This window comes from Phascolarctos cinereus, unplaced genomic scaffold (assembly GCF_003287225.1).
Source record: "Phascolarctos cinereus isolate Bilbo 61053 unplaced genomic scaffold, phaCin_HiC Scaffold_4;HRSCAF=312, whole genome shotgun sequence".
Taxonomy (NCBI): domain Eukaryota; kingdom Metazoa; phylum Chordata; class Mammalia; order Diprotodontia; family Phascolarctidae; genus Phascolarctos; species Phascolarctos cinereus.
The window spans coordinates 165,704,321-165,725,361 of NW_027555847.1; the positions used below are offsets into that span (position 1 = coordinate 165,704,321).

A 21,041-nucleotide genomic window follows, 5' to 3' on the forward strand; every position below is an offset into this window, starting at 1 on the left:
CTCTGCTCTAGAGCATGGGAAGTAGATTCCTATTTCAAAGTATCATTCTTGCTAACTAGGTGCTAAACTCAGTTGTTTTTAACTAATGAAGGAAAGTAAACGTTGTCAAATACCCTCTATGCCTTGGCACCCTTGGGAAAAATGGCAATTACCCAAAAACCCAAATAGGGTCAGGAGAGTCCAAAAACCCACTGAACTAAGTTAACAACCAAAGGGTAGGCTTTAAGCAAGGCCTGAGGACAAAAGAGTTGGAAAGTGATTTTCAGCTATGCTGTGTACTCAACTAATTCATTTTGCAAATTTGTTGACCCAAAACAGAGCTCATTAGCCTTTCGCCAAAACTAACCTCTCTTTCAATTTTCCCTGTTTCTATCAAAGGCACCACCACTCTTCTACTTTCCCAGGTTTTTTTACTTTGGCATTATACTCATCTCCTCACTTTCAGCACATTCATTTGCTAAATCTTGCCATTTCTATCTCCACAATATGTCATGAATCTTATCTCTTTTCTCTCTTCACACAACTACCAATTTAGTTTATGTTTTCATCCCTTCCTGACTAGATTAGGCTCCTAATTGGTCTTCCTCAAATCTCTCCTCACTCCAATCCATCCTCCATAAAGGTACCTGTGACTATGCTTAAGCACAGATCTGTGTCACTCCCTTATTTATGTCCAGTTCATATTGACTCTAAAATCAAATATTGTACCCATCAATTCACCTTTTAATGCCATTTACAATCTTGCTCCTAGCTATTTTTCAGGCATTATAGCATGTCAGGTTTGCAGTCAGGGGGACTCATCTTTGTGAATTCAAATAGGCCTCAGACACTATAGCTGTGTGACCCTGGGAAAGTCACTTAACTGTTTGCCTCACTTACTCATCTGTAAAAAATGAGTTGGAGAAGGAAATGGCAAACCACTCCAGTATCTTTTCCAGGAGAACCCCAAATTGGCTAATGAAGAGTTGGACACAAGTGAAAATTGACTAAACAACAAAAACAATCTCTCACTCTATGACCCAGCTAAACTGGCCTACATGCTGTTCCTAACACATTATATCATCTTGTGACTCCAATCCTTTGTACTGACCATTGACCCATGCTTGGAACTCACCCCCTCCTCACCTGTACCTTAAAGAATCCTTCCCCTCCAAAACACAACTCAAAACCAACCATGGCAGTGGCGGGCTTGGGGCACATCTTGGCTAGAAACCTGCATCCAGCACCTTGCCTGCTCTGGGCCTCCCAGAGATGCTTGGCCAGCATCTTCAAGGCCTCGGAATTGCAGGCGGTGCTGTACCAGACACTGCAGAGGAAGCTGGACCTCGGGGACCCCCTGACTTTCGGGAAGCAGTTAACAAACCACATGTTGACAGAGGAATGGGGCAGAGACGAGGGCTGGGGTGTGACCTACGCATCCATCCTTTCCAAAACCTCATGCTGCACCAGCCTGCTCATTCCTTCACTGCGGCACGAAACTCTTTGAAGGCATTAAGGCTTTTCGAGGAAAGCACCAGCAAGTGAGCCTCTTCTGCCCCTGGCTCAACATGGACTGCATGTTCAGCTCAGCTTTCAGCTGTGCCTCACGACCTTTGCCAAGCTCCAACTTTTGGAATGTAACCGCCCCCGGGGCGTAGGTCGATGAGGAGTGAGTACCCAGTGGGGATGAAAGAAAGGCTAGCCTCTACATCCGCCCCACTTTCAACGGCCACGAGCCATGTCTGCGCGTCCACCGACCCCCGCACCCTCCCTCCTTCCCCCCCCCTCCCCGCCAAGTCCTGCTGCTAGTCATACTGGGTCCTATGGGCGCTTATTTCTCTGGGGATTCCTTAACGCCCGTCTCGCTGCTGACCGATCCCCGCTTTGTACGACCTTGGGCCGGCAGGGGTGGCGACTGCAAGCTGAGAGTGAATCACGGGCCGACGACGTTCGTGAAGCAGGCTTCTCGCCGAGACGATTGTGAGCAAGTCTTATGGTTTTACGGCCGAGACCGCCAGCTCACTGAGATAGAAACCATGAATGTCTTCATCTTCTGGACCCACAAAGATGGCGTGCTGGACACTGGATGGACTCATTCTCCTGGGAGTGACTCAGCGGAGCCTGCTGGACTCGGCCCAGACGTGGGGGGAGTTCTGAGTGTCGGAAGAGAGAGGTGTGCATGCGTGAGCTGCTGCTGGCCCCTTCAGGAGGGCCTTGTGCGTGACATCTTTGGCTCGGGCACCGCCTGCCAGGTGTGCCCTGTGCATTGCATCCTGTACCAGAGTGAACACCTTCATATTCCCACCATGGAGAATGAGCCTGACCTCATCCACCACCGACTCCAGAAGGAATTGTGTGACATCCAGCACGGCGATAACTCCCAGAAGTGGATGCTCCTTGAGTGACCTGGAGGCCAGATCAGGCCCCGCCTACCCTATGTACTGCCCTTCCGCACTCCAGACCTAATAGCCCTTAATAATCCCTTGCCCCTCCCCTGTTCATATTGTTCTTTTTACAATTCACATTTCAGCCATAGATGCCAAGTACAATATAGTTCTACAGGAAAGTGGTCTGGGACACCTGGGTCCCTGCGCCCCCAGGCTAGGCTACACTCCCAACGTCATATAGGCTAGGATCCAGGAATCCGCCCCTTTACTCCACCCCTCAGGGAGCCCACAGTCGGTTCCACATCAGCTTCAGAGAGCAATAGCTAAGAGCCTGGATGACGTCAGAATAGGACACCACCACCACCTCCAGCCCCATCCCCTTAAGCCTGTCTGTGGCTGCAGTTATTTTTTTTCCCCTGCATTTGCCAAATAAAAAGCCGAAAGATAAAAAACAAAAAACAAAAACAAACAAAAAAAACCCAGCTGAAGTAATCGCCCAAATGCTAGTGGCCCCTGCTAGAATTGTACTTCATTACTTTATTATCTTTATACTTATTCTACATATACTTATCTATGTCCTTGTTGTCTGGACCATTAGAATGTAAGAGCCTTGGGGATAGGAATTCTTTCACTTTCATATTTGCTTCCCAAGCATCCAGAACACTGCCCAGCACACGAACATATTGTGGCTGCATAATAAATGTTGGCTGATTAATTGGTTGGTTATGCCACATTAACCATTTATAATAATGTCACTTCTTTAGACTGATTTTACCAAAAGGGAAAGTATTTGTACTACTAAGGATGCTCATCTTCCCACCCATCCCCCAACCGTGGACTGAAGGGAAATAAGTGAAAAGTGAAGAGTCCTGATATAGGCACTGAGTACATGCACATATACTGTATTTGTTGGCAGGGCTTCATCTGTATAGTAAAATGGCTGTAAAAGTCAGATTTAATTAATCTGGTAGATTGCAGTTTACCGGCAGCCCAGAATTATTCACTAGCTTCTGCAGCTGCTGATAAACAGCACCAGCTTCCCAGACTGGAATAGTGTGTCATCCCTTTGCCATCTTACAAATTACATAAGAATGGTCCAATCAGCATAGACACACAAATCCAGCTCTTTCTCTCCAGTTAACTAAAGGCTTCTGAGGAAGTTAATACAAAGGCTTAGCACCTGGAATATGGAGAAAGGAAAAACCAGTGGAGGGAGTTTGGGCATATTGTCTTGGGAGTGCAGGAGAAGGATCCTGAATTTTTAAATATTTAAGATAATCCCTATGATTTACTTCATATAGGAGCCACCTTATAATTCGACTTTATGTGTGCTGAAAAATACCTCCATAAATATCTCCCCATATTCCTCCTCTCTAGTACCCACAATTCTTACTATGGCTTATAGGGCTCTTTTAAATATATAAACACACATATGTATCTGTCTATAATCTAAGTATAGATATATATTAGGGAAGAGTAAAATAATTAATTTGATCAGCTATGGAGACCTTTGTGGTAATGAGCTTAATAATCAGCCTCGGTCTTTTCTGAACGAATAGGGCAGATGATAGAAAAAGGAGTAACAGAAAGACAAGGAAGGCTATGTATGGTACAGTGCTGGGAATGTAAGCTCCTTATGGGCAGAGATTGTCTTTTCTTTTTGTATTTATGCCCCAGAGCTTAGCAGAGTGCCTGGCACAGAGTAAGCTTTTAATGAATGCTTTTTCATTAATACAGTCGTACGTGAATCTATTCATTGACTGATTTCATTACCATTCAACACATGTTCAGATTGGAGTCAGAGTAGAATTCTTGGCTTCTTTGCTCATTACCCATGTGACCATGGGTCATTTACTCCTTCAAGACCTCAGTTCTCCTTCTGTAAAATGACAGAGTTGGATCAGATGATCCCCTCTATTTCTATCTATGTGATTATAATCAGGCTGGAGCTGGCCCTAATTGGCTCTGGAGAGTCCACTGTTAAATTTTTATCGTGATCGTTTACAACTCAAACATCAACAGATGCCACAAATCAGGACTTGATGCATTGTTTTGTTAATTGTTTAAGAATTACTTTAAGAAGTGATGGGGGAAAATAATAATAATGCAGATTAAACTTAAACATGTCTCAGAAAATTTTTATTTTCCAGAGAACCAATTGTTAAGTATTTACAAGCACACTCCTGTTTTAATATCCTTCCTATCAATCAATCAGGCAATAAGCATTTATTAAGCACCTGTTCTGTTCCAGGCATTGTGTTGTGCTGCTGGGAATATAAAAATAAAAGTGAAAAATCCCCACCTGACTGCAAGAATCTTATATTCCATTCTTTTTCACACTGCCTTCTACACAATTCCCTAGTCATAATCATTCCTTCTAGTCCGGAGTTTCTTTTAGGCTCATTACTTATCCCTAGGTAGTCCAGTGGCTGAGTTCCTTGTAGTTTGAATATCTGTCACGGAACAGTGTTATACTTGCTTCCACATCAACTAACAGTTTATTAAGATATCTAATCACTTTTGCAAATGCTTCACTTTATGGGGTGTCTCATCAAAAGCTGCACTCTGTCCTGCTGCCCATTGATTTTGGTGAGATTTTCTTTGTGTTGGCAATTAAGACCTAGGTCTTCTTCAGAATCGTTTGCCCAGTTGAAGTGGTCCATGGTCAAAGAAGTTAAGAATCTGTGTCTTAGCTTATGGGTCAGGAAGATGATATAAATGAAAAAACTCCAAGAAATCCATTTTTGGTCATTCTCAACTGCATCTATTTGAAGGATTGATGAAGTAGTTTGATGGTGAAAATGAGTGTGGAGGATAATCTATAAATTTTAGACAGTCATTAGAATCCTTGAAACCTAGGGCAACTTCGTGCTGTTCTTCACAATAGGTACTGACAAAGATTAATCTGTGGTTCTCAGTAGGCAGAAGTCCCATTGTTTTAGAACTCTGACGTAATTCCATCAGGCATATGGAAGATGAATGCCTACAGAAGAATATTTCTTGGGCCTCCTCACTGAAGAGTGTTTCACTGAAGAGCTACATTCAATAATTTTGTACTAATCGAGCCTCAGAAATAATTGTGGAGCACAAAAAAAAAATGTTATGGGAGAATAACCCCCTCTCTTCTTACCACTAATGTTAGTGGCTGGATAAGATGCCACTCAACATCAAGACAACTGTGTTAGCAGGACAGATACTGATTGAGAGTCCAAATCGCCAGTTGTAAGACATGCTGAAACAGTGACAGGTGCTAGACACATCCTCCTTCTCCTCTTTGATGATTCAATACAAGAAGGTCCCAGATAGCATTCTGAGGATAGCTTTGTGATCTTGAGCAATCCATCCTCCAACCCATCTGTAAAGTGAGATTGGACCATATGATTTAGAAGTTATACAGGTCACTTCTAGCTCCAAAGCCTCTTTTCTCTTGAACAACAACAAAATGTGCTGTTTCTTTGCAAACATCAAAACAATAGGACATATTACTAAATCTTCAGACTATGTCTCCTTCACTTCTTAGTAATAGCTACAGGTACGGACGATCCACTAAATATCCAAAAATAAGGAAAAAGAATGGTGTGATTATACTCTCGTCTAGCCAGAATTCTCATTTACCCACTCTGAGAATGTGAAAAATCATGCTTTCTTAAGAGATTTCTTGGAAAGAAATTCCAGAACTTCCCTTGGTCATTTGTCCAACTCTTTCAACTATATTGTCCATGTCTACAATAATAAACCTTCTCTCTTGATCTTATCACTTGTGAGGAGAGTTGTGGAGCAATCAATCAATATGCATTTATTAAGTGCCTACTGTTTTCTAGGAACTGTGCTAGCATAAAAAATGCAAAGACAAAAATGAATCAGTCTTGCCCTCAAAGAGCTTACATTCTATCAGTCATCTTAGACCTCCCTCTCTGTTCAGGCCTTCATGGCTAGATTTGCTCTTGGCCCTAAAAGGAATAAATGTCAAAAAAAGGTCAAAAGGATTCTCTCTCTCTCTCTCTGTCTCTCTGTCTCTCTGTCTCTGTCTCTCTCTCTCTCTCTCTCTCTCTCTCTCTCTCTCTGTCTCTCTCTCTCTCTCTCCCCTCTCCTTTTTCTCTCCTGCCTAGCGACTCACATCTTCCCCACTCACCCTTATAGAAGGTATCCTAGGGAAGAAATACAGGCTTCCCTGGCCCCCTCCTGATGCCAAGGTTGTATGTGTGTTTTCCTCTATTTCTGTCACCCCAAGTAACTCCAAACAACCCACAGACAAGACAAAACCCAGCAATGAACAAAAGCTAGCTGTGTGTTATCCATCAGTATTATTTAAGTAGGACATGCTGTGCCATTCGCGATACACTCATACTGTAAGTGATAAGCCATAACGTATGGTATTCATTTACTTCTCCATTCCAACAGTAATATAGTGAAGACAATAAATTTTCCTGTTTGTTCTCTGACCCACTGTTCCTGGGTTAAGCAGCATGCTTTGTCTACATTTGTCAGTTGTTACAAGCTTCTAGCTGCTGTGGACTAGGGTATTGATGAACAGTAGAAAACGGAGCCTTGAATAATGTATAAAGCATTAAACATCCAACCATTTCACTGGGGGGAAAAAAAGGAAGGGGTGGGGGCGGGGAGAAAGAGTGTTATATGTTTTCTCTATTGTAGCTCCTTCATTTACAAAACATATTTGTCAAGTCTTTTGCTAAGAATAATGCTGTGATGCAGTTTCCCATCATTCTTGTTAATGGGACTGTCTTAGTGTTACAGTAAACAACCATAACTCTTGTGCTGGAGCCATTGGGAGGCAGGCTTAGTTTTTTCAGCATCCAATTAAGGGTGTCTCAAATTTGCCATCTAGGATCATGAGAATTGTGACTCAACTGCTAGCCTGATATTGGGGGAAATGGGGAGTTCTGGATAATTATAGAGCTGGAAAGGGACCTGCAGAGGCCACATGGAACTCATTCTCCTTGCCTTCAGCAAGGTATCTGGCTCCACCACTCTGAGTATATAAGAATCCTTATGGTTCTTCAAGGATTCCTTTGAAATAAATTCTAGAACTTTTTGTCATCTGATCTTGTCTTTTAGCCATATCATCCAGACTCTTTAATTCATCATTCCAGGCTCTCTGCAACTGGGTCCTCAACCCTTTGTTACTAATCCCCTGCTCCCCCATATAAAACCCTGAGATCCCAAAAGACAAAAACAAACAAATTGGGCTACTTGCTATACTCTAAACATATCTTAAACTGTCTTGTCCTGTGCCTCTCTTATTCTGCTGCCCCTACCTACCGCAATGTCCAGGATGGGCTGAAGTCTACCCATTCTTTCAGGCTCAGCTCACCTCCCACCTCATTCACGTAAAGCCTCTCTTGACCAGGTCAACCAGCAGTGATGTCTTCCTTTGAACTGTTATATGCATCACTCATTTAGCACTTATTACTGCTTGGGACTGTTTGTTGTCTTTTCATGGGTATGAACCTCCTCTCACCAGCTAGAGTATATCCCCTCAAAGCAAGAACAGTGTCTCAGGGGCAGCTAGCTGGTGCAGTGGATAAAGCATCAGCCCTGAAGTCAGGAGGACCTGAGTTCAAATCCGGCCTCAGACCAAACACTTAACACTTACTAGCTGTGTGACCTTGGGCAAGTCACTTAACCCCAATTGCCAAAAAAAAAAGTCAAGAACAGTGTCTCATTAATTAAAACATTCATTAAATACCTACCACATAGAAGGAAGAAGGGGAGCATGATGAGCTGGCCCAGAGTCAGGTAGATCTGGGTTCAAGTTCTATCTCTGACATATAGAGGCCCACAGTCGCTTAACCTCTCAGTGACCAATACAACTCACTAAAACTATAAATTACAGAGCAGGTGTCAACCTGAATTATTAGAGTGAATTTCCTTATCCAGAATTTCCAATGTAAATTAAATCACAGGTCTAGTCTAGCCTTATGTACAAGGCCCTGTGCTAAGGTAGGCATGCAAAGACTGAAGACAAGCATTCTATTATATTATCAACTTGAGGAAATATTAGTCTACCACCACCACTAACATAACAACACTAACAGGTTTGCAAAGAATTGTACACAAAACAACCCTGTCATGTATTGCTTTGCCCGTTGTATAGGTACAGAAAGTTAGAGAAAGCAAATCCTAGCTTTAGAGTTGGAATGGATGCTAAAGGTCAACTAATTTAACCTCAAATTTTGCAGAGGAGAAAACTGAGATCCATATAAGTGAGGTGACTGGCTTAGTGTCACAAAGGTAGTAAGTGAGAGGTGAGATTTAAATCCAGATGCTCTGACCCCAAATCCAGCCATCTTTTCTCTGCATCACTCTGCTTTCCTTCATAGGGATGGAATGTGGGTATAGCATGTATTTAGATAAGAATGATGCCAGGCAGCCTGTGATACAGGCAAAGTAGGGGAAGGAGAAATCACTTTCAGATCAGGGAAAGCTTCATGAAGAAGTTATTTAACCTGGGTCTTAATGTAAGAGATATATTTCAATAGGCAGACATGAGAAAAGGTTCGTTATAGTAATGATGGGAGCATCATTGCCTGTGTCATTACAGTGATGAAAGAGAATTTCAGACCAGATTGGGGAACAACTAGGAGCCCAATTTGGTTGGAACACAAAAAAGTGTAATGGGGTGCAATGTCAAATAAAGCTAGAAAGGTAGCTTGGACTCATTATATAGAGCTGTGAATATCCCTATGTCAAGACTAATTTTATACATTTATTGGTTATTGTTATAAACTTCTTCTTTATGACTTTTGCAACCAATTAATTATGTGACATCCTTTTGTTCTCTCCTACTAAGATGGAAAATCACCATCTTCCAAATACTTATCCTTTACATCCTTCAAAGCAGGCAGTGGAGTGGGCCTTCACTCTCCTCCTCTTCTGTAACTTAAATAATGGAAAGAAAAATGTGTGACTTAGTGCATGGTCCTAGAAGTTTTATCATGAAGAAAGGAAAAAAAGGAAGAAAGAAAGAGAAAGGAAGAGAGTGAAAGGACAAGAAAAAGAAGAAACGGAAGAAAGGAGGAAAGAAGGGAGGAAGGAAGACAATGAGAGACAGAGAGAAAGAAAAATAGAGTTGAAAGAAAGAGAAGAAAAAAAAGAAAAAGCCAATGAGCAACAAAAAACAGAGCAGTAAGAGGAAAATGAAAGAAGGGAAAGAAAGAAGAAGAATGGGGAAAAAAAGAGAGTGAAATGAGTTAAGAGGTGGGTCCAGCAGGAAATGGAGGTTTAATGTTTGTGTAAATTGAAAGAAGAAATCTACTTGGAAATGAGAAAACGCAAGATTAAAATGGAAAACACAGCCCAAAAGCTATTAATACCTAACAGACCCAAATTGAAAAATAAAAGCGATAGGTGAAGCATACAGTTCTCAAAATGAATTCATGTCATAAACCATTAACATCAGCTTTACCTTATTACCTGTAATTCCAGAGAGAGAGGCCCCAAGCAGGTACAGGGTGTCTCATTATAGGAATCAGAGGAGGGCGGGAGGGGAATCAGCACTCTCATATTCCAGCCTCCACCACCTTTGATGACCATTCCCATCCATCTGTGAGTTCATTCAATACAGTAGTATCTTGCTTTTCGCCCCTCTTCCTATCCAATCACCAGGCAGGAATGGTGAAGGCCCATCAGTTACCAAGCAGACTTAGAAGCAAAACATCTATTCTTCCCCCATGGAGGATTCCCAAATAATGACTGCTATGATGGGACATGGGAGTTGTTCTAAAGTGAGTGCAAGAGTAAAGAAAAGAGATCCCTAACATACTGGGCCAGAAGATTATCACTGCCCACTCCCTAAAATTACAGCTTCTGGTCCAATGAGTCATCCAAGCCACAAAGGAATTAGCTAGTGAGAAATTAGTTACACCTGACCATACCTCCAACCCATTTCCTTAGTATCATCCCAACCAGGGTTATGCAGAGTAGGCAGTTGACAGGCACTTTGTCTCAACAAAGATTCTTCCTCCTCTTTCTCTACATCTTGTACAGAGGACTCAGCTTGGATGCATATCAGTGATTTAATGAATGATAAGTCTAATGCCAAGATGACCTTATGACAGGGACTCATTTTTTAAAAATCATCCAGTAGGGAGCCCAAATCACAAACATCTCCCCTTGCACTCTGATCCACCAGGAGAATTAGAAAGGAGACCTGCCCTAGCATTCATCCTCCTTCACCTTCCTGTCTGGGATTCATTCTCAGGAGAAAATGAGAGACTGTAGTGAAGCAGAAAGGTAACTTTGATTTTTCTGATGTTTCATTCAGCAAGTTACCTGTAAGGGAGTGGGCACATAAAGACAAAAAAAAAATGAAACAGGCCCCACTATTCCAGAGCTTGCATTCTATTGAAGGGATACATATAGATAAGTGAAAATAAAATGTAGACAAAGTAAAAACAAAATAATGATGGTATGGAGGAGAGCATTAATAGTAGGATAGATGGGGGAGAGAAGGAGGTATCAGAAAGGTTTCATGTCCAAGAGGCAGAAATGGGGGAAGGAGTATATTCCAAGCATCTAGGAGAGCTCATACAAAACAAGGAGGAATATCTAGGAATTTCTATGTGTATATATAAAAATTATATATAACATTATTATAAAACATGATTATATCATATAATTATTATAACCTTATAATAGTATTTACTATAATTTTATAAGTTTAGTATTCCTATTGTAATCATAATGAAAATACATATATAGATAACTGTCTTTCATTATAATTGTTTCCTTTGCAATCCTATACGTTTTATTTTATGCAGTTAGAAACATTTTTCTGAGAAGAGGTCCATAGGTTTCACCAGACTGCCAAAATCCGTCTATGAAGCAAAAAGGGAAAAAAAAAACAGTTAAGCGGCCTTGGGCCAAAAAGTAGAATGTGTGAGGGGCAGTAATGTGAAATCAATCTGGAATGATAGATTGAGATCAAATTAGGAAGGGTTTTAAATGCCAAACAGGGAAGATTTTACTTTATCTTAAAGGCAATAAGGTAGCACTAGAGCTCTTTGTGCAGAAAAGTAACATTTTCTTGTTCTATTCTTGGGTAGTCAGAATCCTGCCCTTTCTGAGTTTCGTGGGGTTTGGTTCTCCCCAGAAATAGCAACCCCAAAACACTGAACATGTCAACTGAACATAAGATATCCACAGCCAATTGCAGAACAGAAGGAAAAAAAAAGATACCTTTTACCTTCATCCAGTATGTTGAGATTAGAACTAGGAATGGGAATTGTTTTAGTATGAGTGAACTTTACTCTATAGAAGAAATATATTACTGAGGATCTGAGCATAAATAAAATTATTTCTTCCACCTGACTTACATAGCATGATTTCTGAGATGTTATCATTTTGGAAACCCCACCAGCAGTGGTTCCCAAATTAAACCAATCAAGGACCACTCCCACCCTGACTCAGAAGAAAGAGCAAATGTGTGGTAAGCAAACATTTAAATGAAATTGAGGAGTGCACAGTTTAATCAAAGGGACCAGATACTCTTAAATTGAATCATTGTTTTGTAATGTAAGCCCTCCTTCACTGGTTTTATCTTCCTAGTTCTTTCTTATGTCTGATTTTCTTTAAGAAATCCCTGACCTCCAAGCTTCCTTGTAATGGAAAGTCTACACAAACACTCTTTTGCTGACCTGATTCCTCACTGTCTTTCACACCCTTTACCTAATAGACAGCCATATATGCCTGATTAACTCCAGAAGAGCTAATGGAAACTAGTTAAGCACCATGCCATTAAGAGGAAATGGGTGCTAATACAATTGAACTGGCTGAGCAAATTAAAAGATTGATGTGGGTTCCCAAAGCTCTGTTGTGCTTCCATTGCAATGGTATTGTGTTTTTAAGGCCCAACACAAAAGAGTCCAGACCTAGGCCTTGTTGATGGGAGGCAATGTCATTTACTGGACAAAGTACTAAACTGATAGTGCCAAGTCCTGAGTCCTTAATGAGTCAATCAATCAGTCAACAGGAACCTATTAGAAATTACTTTGTACCTGGCACTATGCTAAATAAGGACCGGATACAAAGAAACAAATAAAAATAGCCCCTGCCCTCACAGAGCTTATATTCTAATGGGTAAGATGACATATAAATAGGTATATTCTAGATATACACAGAGTAGATATAAAGTAACCTTTGAAAGGATAATACTAGTATCTGGGAGTCAGGAGGACAGGAAAGGCCTCTTGAACTGAGTCTTTAAAAAAGCCATCTATTCAAAGAGTCAAGGTTGGATAGGAGTGAATTCCTGGTATGGGCAATAGCCAATACAAACATACAGAGATGAAAGATGGAGGATTGTGTGCAAGGAACAGCAAGCAGGCAAGTGTGACTAAATTGTGGAGAGAGTGAAGGAGCATGGAATGTAAGAAATTTGGAAAGGTAAGAAGGGGCAAAGTTGTGAAGAGACTTATATTCAGCGTAGAGGACTTTATATTTGATTCTGGAAGTAATATTGAACAACTGTCACTTAATGAGCAAGAGGGGAACATAGTTAGACCTATTCTACTTTGACAGTTGAATATAGCGGGGAAAGATATGAGGCAGGAAAAACAATTTGAAGGCTAATCCACTAATGAAGGCAAGAAATAATGAGGGCATGAACAGGGTTGTGGCTATATGAATTGCAAGAAGTATATGGGATTTGGTGATAAAAATGACAAAATTTGTCAGTTGATTGGATGTAAGGGTTAGTGAAAGGCAGAATTTTTGAGGGTGACACAAAGTTGGGTAACTAGAAGGATGGTGGTGACCTTGGCAGTGATAGGGAAGTTCAGATAAGGAAAGGGTTTGGGGAAAAAGATAATGAATTCTATTTAGCATTATTGAGTTTGAGATGCCTAAAGGATGTGGAGTGTCCAACACGGCAGGTTGCAATGCAGGACTGGAGCTCAGGAGATAGTCTAGAGGTGGATAAATACATCTGGAAATAATCTGCAAAGGATGATAATTGAATTTATGAGTTGATGAAATCACCAAATGAGAGAGTCTGGAGAGAAGGCTGCCCAGGACAAAACCTTAGACAGAGACATAGGCATGCCATAAATGATGGTACAGGAAAGGAGACTGAAGACTGGTTAAATAGGTTCAAGGGTAATCAAGAGAAAGCAATTAGGAATACCCAGAGATGAGAGAGGATACAGAAGCAGAAAGTGGTGGTCACCTATGGTTTTTGCTACTAACTCACTACCTACTCTTTGACAAGTCACTTTTTCTCTCTAAGTCTATCTCTACATCTGTAAAATGAGTGGGATGAGCTTAGTAATTCTTAGGGTCCATTTCTTCTCTTCCATTTTATGAGTCATTTACTTCCCATTTTGCCAATTCCATTTAGTAGGTCACATAGCATGGAAATGGTCATTTATGTTTTTTAAAGTCTCTGTTACATCCCAAAGATTCCTATCCTGACCCCACTCCAAACCAAACCCTCCATTGTAACAAAGAACAGTCAAGCAAAATAAATCTATATGCTGGCCACATCTGAAAATGTATGCCTTAGTCTGAACCCATACTCTACTACTTTTCTCATAAGAAGAGGGAAATACATCTAAATGTCTTCAGGTCTCCAATATGTGCTTGTCTAAAACATGTTTGCATGTAGTTTGCATGTTTTCTCTGCCCTTAGGGTGTTACCTTCTTGAGAGCAGGGACTATTGGTTGTTTTTTTTTTAATGGGTATTCCAGGCTCTTCATACAGTGCCGGGTGCATAGTAGGTACTTAAGTGCTTGTTGATTTCTTGACTGCAAAACAACAAAGACAACCACCTCTTTAGAGGACTTTAAGATTTACAAAGTGTTTTCTTCTTCACAGATAACCTGGAAGGTAAGTGTCTTTCCTGATGAATTGATGAGAAAGATGGTAGTCAATTAACATTTTCCCATTCTAACAGAGTACTGAGTAGCTAGATTTGTACCAGCTAAATGGTACAGTAGATAAAGTGCTGGACCTGGAGTCAGGAAGACTCATCTTACAGAGTTCAAATCTAGCTTCAGACATTTACTAGCTGTGAGGGGCAAGTAACTTAACCCTGTTTGCTTCAGTTCCTCATCTGTAAAAAATGATCCAGAGAAGGAAATGGCAAACCACTCCAGTATCTTTCCAGGAGAACCCCAAATGGGCTAATGAAGAATTGGACGTAACTGAACAACATATACCTTAGACTGCAAGGATGCAATCCTTCCTTCCTGGAAGGAATGTGAACGTAAAATAGAGAATACAAAACACTTCTTTATTATACAGGGTATTCCCAATATCTTAGTGCAGAGTTTTTGTTTTGTTTTTTAAATGCTTAAAACTGCATTAAGACTTCTGAGGCATCCTGCATTATTGAAGACATAGCATGGTGTAGCGAATAAAGTGTTGGAGTCAGGAAGATCTGTGGTGAAATCCTACTTTGGGCACCTACTACTGATGTTACCTAGGGGAACTCATTTACCTCTCTGAACCTCAGTTTCATCATCAGTAAAAGGAGAAGATTAGATCTGATGATCTCTGAGGTCTTCTCTATATGTAAATCAAAATGGCCAGACAGAAAACCCAGCAGACCACAAAGGACTGAATGGAGGAATCTCTTCTCTATCAACCCATTTACTCCTTTAAATGGGGAATAGCCCTAGGAACTCCCTCCAAATTCACCACTAAGCCATGGCTCTATTCTTCAAAACTTTGCCCAGATCACCTTCTGTAGAAATCCTTCTTGGGTTTATTCCCCACTCTGTACTTTGGCCTCTTCCTATGATCATAGAATTTAGAGCTAGAACAGACCTGGGAAATCATTTAGTCTACCCTCAATCCCATCAAAAGAGATAATGTATGTAAAGCATTTTACAAACCTTAAGGTGCAATAGAAATGCTACTTTGTATTACTATTGTCATTATTTCTTAAATGAGCCAGTGGAGACTCAGAGAGCTAAGTGACTTGCTCAAGGCTCTGGTGATAAGCAGACACCAAGATTCAAGTTCAGTACCTGTGCCTCCCAAACCAGGCTCTTACATAGCTGACGATTAAATTGAACTTGACAACCTACTACTATACTGGGACTTGGAGTCTATATCCCCAACTAAACTGTATATTCCCCATAGTCAATGACTATGTTTTGAATTTCATCTAGGATGGAGCATGCACTCAAATGGGTTCTCAATGATACTAATTTTGTCTTCTGCTGAAGAGTTGGAAAACCTTATGGAAATAATCAGAAGGCTGCTAAGGAATCAGGAACTATATGTGCTAAGTCTGGTTCTAGGGGTTGAGTGGGCATACAAGAAGGCAGTTTGGTATGGTAGAAAGAACACTGCATTCTGAGTCTACAGACCTGTGTTTAAACTCTAATTAGGACACTCACATTGGCTATGTGACCTTGAGCTAGCCACTTAATCTGTTTAGGCCTTTGTGTCCTCATTTGTAAAATGGGAACAAAAATAATTGTAGAATGGAATATTTGTGCTACTTAGCTCTTTGAATTGCTTTTTGCTCTAAACCTCTCTTTGCATCAGGGTGTAGGGAGCTCCCAGTAAGGAAACTCCTTATATTGATGAATATTGGCTTTTAGGGAATTGCCCCTTTTGGCAATGTGATGAAACCTAAGGATCCTCTTTCTCAGTATAGTGTTTTTCAATGCATAAAATGAAATACATAGCATTATAAAGGAAACCAATTTTATGAAAATTCAGTTGGCAATTAAAAAAAAATTCATGGACTCCAAGTTAAGAACCATTGTCTTAGAGGATTGTTACCCAGAGTTAGTAGGTGGTGTGTGTGTGTGTGTGTGTGTGTGTGTGTGTGTGTGTGTGTGTGTGTGTTGACAGAGAGAGAGGAAAAGAGAGAGGCCTTGAACTTGAGCCTAACTCCAAGGCCAACTCTTTTTTCTAAAAGCATACAACCTCTTTTGGATTTTATGATGATAAATGAGATAATATATGTGAAGGATATTAGTTGCTATAAAGTGCTACATAAATATCAAATAGCACTAATGTTTATTATTAATTTATCATTATTAATACTGTAGCAGTAGGAGACAGAAGAGTGGTAGTATTAGTAGTAGTGGTGGTAGTAATAGTAGTGTTAGTAATAGTACTAGTAGTAGTAGTAGTAGTGAGTAGTAATAGTGGTGGTGGTGGTGGTGGTGGTGGTGAGGAGGAGGAGGAAAAAGAGGAGGAAGGGGAGGAGTGGTGGTGGCACTGGTGATGGTAGTATTAGTAGTAATTACCTTGGAGTCAAGAAGTGATTCAACTCCTTGCTATAACACAAAGCAGATGTATGACCCCAGGCAAGTCACTTAAGGTGTTCTAGACAACTCTCTAAGACTATAAGGTACAAAAAGGGAGTGGACCTGTATTGATAGGAGGAGTTCCTCATTGCAAGCTTCCTATTCAATGAAATCACATCTAGTCAACCAGGGCCAAACCCTATAGCATTGAGCCATAAGTGTCCCCAGAGTTGCTAGAGGAGCTCAGCACATATTCTAAGGGATGTACTCCAAGCAATCCCAAATATGTATTTAAAGATAAGTAGGGCAACTAGATTTGAACTCAGGTCTCCCTGACTTCGAGTCTAATGCTCTGTCTAAAGACTCTACCTAGCTAGCAATGATCCTCGAATCATTCATGCCACATACTTTGTTGTGCAATCATCTCAGTCATGTCCAACTCTTCTTGGTCCATTTGGAGTTTTCTTAGCAAAGATACTGGAGTGGTTTGCCATTTCCTTCTCTAGCTCATTTTACAGATGAGGAAACTGAGGCAAACAGGGTTAAGTGACTTGCCTAGGGTCACACAGCTAGTAAGTGTCTGAGCCCAGATTTGAACTCGTGAAAAGGAGTCTTCCTGATTCCAAACCCAGTGCTCTATTTACTGTGCCACCTAGCTGCCAGATACTTACTATATACTGCCTAATATTGTTAATTAGTTGTATAGCTGTACAGCATTTTTGCCACACAGAAAATGTGTTCAGTAACAGAACAGTAAGAGGCACCGTAAAAGTATGAGATACAATGTGGTGTTATTATTATCAGAGTTCTGGAGTGAGAATAAGCATCACATTATTTCTCTCTCAAGGAAGCAAGAGAATATCCCAATCTTTTTAGGGTCAAAGAGTGAGCCAATGGCAGAGGCTCAGCTCAGAAATTTCAGCTCCAGCCTTCCTGATGAACTGAATTCCACCTTTGGGATTCTGGGGTAGACTTCCCATACTGCAAAAAGTGCAATTTCCCTGAATCTTCCTTATAGTATCTGCCCCAGAGGTATCTAAGAAGAAAATCCCTTTCTCCTGGCCCAGGAAATGTTGAGGAAGAAAATTAATTCCACTTGAACCCGATGATGATAGGAGCAGTTTGGCACAAACGATTGTGTCTCAACTTTAGATGTTTTATACCTTGAGCAGAACATCGAGTTATTTTTCTCTCTCCAAACACAAAGGAGAGAATACGATTCAGTTCAGCCATATCAAATTCACAATTTCAAAAGGCTGCTTGGAGTTTTGACAGGTGTTAAAGCCAACTGGGGCAGGGGAAGGGAGGCTTCTTTTCCTTTAGAAGGTTTTTTTGCTTAAGGCAAAGGCTCGGAGCCAGGAGTGAGGAGTGCTGCTGACTTTCTAAGGTCACTGGTTGGGAGTCTGTGTTTTTATATTTCAGCTATTGGAGGGTAGTGAAAGGAGCTGAGCTGATAACTTGGAGAAGCTTTAAGTATGGCATTGTATCCCTTAGCCCCAAGCCCCTGATTGGCTCGAGGGTGCTCTGAGCCTCCCTATACTGAAAGCGTTGGATTAGCTAAGCAAGTTTGGGACAGGTACTCAATTTCCTCATCTGCTAAAGTATGGATTAATAGGCCTTACCCTGCCAGCCTCATAAGATTGTTGGGAAGATAATGAAATAATAGATTTTTTAAAAATGTATTGAACACATACAATGTGCTATAGGTATAGGGGCTAGATCTGTGATTTCATTGATATGAGGAATTTCTACATGACAAGACCTTCTGACCCCCTTGCCGATACAGCTCTGTGGCTTCTTGCAATTAAGAGTCTTAAAGAGCTGCCCGAAACACTGAGGGTAACTAGGTGGTACAGCAGATAGAATGCTGGGACATCTTTCTGAATTCAAATCTAGCCTCAGATACTTTCTAGCAATGTGACCCTGGCCAAGTCACTTAACCCTGTTTGCCTCAGTTTCCTCATCTGTGCAATGGGCTGAAGAAGAAAATGACAAACCACTCCAGAATCTTTGCCAAGAAAACCCCAAATGGAGTCACAAAGAGTCAGATACAACTGAACCAACTGACCAAAAACAAAAGAGCACTGAGAGGTTAAGGAACTTTTCTAGTTACAAAACCACTGTGTCAGACTCAAACTCGGGTCTTCCTGACTCTGAGACCACTATGACATGAAATGTTAACATTAATTAAGAGGAAGCAGAGTAAAGGATTCCTAGCCATGAAGTTAAGATCTGCCTCTGATACACACCAGTCATTTAACCTCATAGTACCTCTGGGTGAATCTCTAGAACCATAACTTTGAATGACAGGAAGCAGCGTATGGAAACATTGCGAAAAGCACGAGCCATAGAGTCAAAAGACTTGGGTTCAAATCCTATTATATATACACACACACATATGCACACATATATTATATCTTACACACACACACACACACACACACACACACACACACACACACACACACACACACACACAGATATTTGACTTGGGGCAAATTACTGACCATCCCTGGACCTCAGTTTCCTTATCCATAAAAAAGGGAGGTTGAACTAAATAGTCTCTGATGCCCCTTCCAGCTCTAGATTTATGGCCAGTTTGTGGATGAATTACCAATCCATCCCCATCAGAGGAAAGTGTTGCTGTACTGGAAAGTCCAATACACTATTGAAATCATAGCTCTGGACCCCACTGCCCTCAAAAAGTCAATATCATTATTATATTATTATTATTATTATTATTTCCTTTAATATTAGTTTTAAAAGGAAAAAAATCAAAGGAATCCAGTTTCCACCGTCTTCCACACAGCTAGGCCATTAGCTCTTCTTCAATATTTTCCCCAACACCATTCTGGCTTACTCTGACTCTTCCTAAGTATCTCCCTCTCCACCAACTGACCACTCTTCTTACCTTTTAGTCTGTTTTTTCCTCTCCAATTCATTCAGAACCCAATTTGGAAGAGTCACCATCACCTTCATGTCATTTTTTGCCTCTACTGTATTCTCCACAAATCATTTGCGTCACCCCAATGTTCTCCTCACACTGTACCAAATTTGAAATATATTTTATGACTTAGAGTCAGAAAAATCCTTTGTGGTTCCTGTTTCTATTACAGATGGCAGCAGAGAAGGCAAGACTTTGCTTTGGCTCTGGGAAGCCATAGGGAAAAGGTAGTGTGGGACCCTTCCATGTGAGTCTGACTTTATTTTAAGCCCATTACTTGTAGGAAGCATTTTTATCATCACTATCAAGCATCTATTAAATGCTTGCCATGTGCATAGCACCAGCTTGGGCACTCTGGAGAAGATAGAGATATATAAGGTATAGGCCCTGACCATAAGAAGCTTATTATGGACTTATATGCATAGCATAAAAACATGGTAATATAATTCACCATTTGAAGCAATATAGGCTACCAGTATCAGGTGAGAAGTATAAGTCAGAAAATCAAAGAGAATAATAGATTTAGAACTGAATAACACTTTAGAGACCATTCAGTCCAAGCTGCCTCATTTTACAAGTAAGAAAACTAAAACTCAGAAAAATTAATTGACTTGACCAAGGTCCTTTTGCATGTTGTTCCCCTCTCCTCCCCACCCCCAAATTAGATTGTAAGCTCTTACAGGGCAGAGACTTTCTTTTTGTCAATTGTTTCTCCAGAGCTTAAATGCCTGATTAAAAGTATGTGCTTAATAAATGTTTATTAGATTGTATTGTATTGGCCATGTGGACAATGGCAGGATTTGAACCCAAGTTTTCTGACTCCAAATTCAGTGCTCATTCTACTGTTCTATGCTAACAAGTGTTATAAAAGTTCAGATAAGGGAGATACCACTTTTTTTTTCTGCTGGGCAAACACAGCATAATGGACAGAGTGCTGGACTTGGAGTCAAGAAGACCTGAGTTCAAATCCCACCCCTGATAACTGATTATCTGTGTGCAAAAAGTGCGGGAGAGGGTAATAATACCATTAACACTCCCACAGGGTTGTTGTGAGAGTTATATATAGTAACATCTATCTAAAGCTTTGTACATTGTAAGGCACTAGACTAATTATAGAATAAATTTTAGAATGGAAGAGACCTCAGCAGCCAATTTTTCCAATCCATACCCCAAAAGTAATTCTAATTATATCATTCCTGACAAATGGTCATCCAGACCCTACTTGTGGACCTCCAATGAAGGAGACCCCAGTACCCCTAAAGGCATCCCATTGCACTTTTGGACAACTCTGATTGTTCAAAGTTTCTTGTCTTCCCCCTCCATGACTTTAAGCTTAAATTTGCATCTTTGCAATTTTCATCCATTACTCCTTCCCAGCTCTTCCCTCTGGGACCAAATAGAAAGATTTTCATCCCTCTTCTACCAGAGAACCCTTCAAATACTTGTCAGTTAGCATTGTTTTCAGTATATCTTTCCATGTTAGACACATAAGAAGAATTCAG

General features: G+C 40.7%; 1 pseudogene; it reads left to right on the top strand.

Moving 5' to 3' along the window:
• The first annotated feature begins 1,174 nt into the window (after window positions 1-1,174).
• On the top strand, window positions 1,175-2,384 carry LOC110198586 (branched-chain-amino-acid aminotransferase, mitochondrial pseudogene; annotated as a pseudogene).
• Window positions 2,385-21,041: the final 18,657 nt, after the last annotated feature.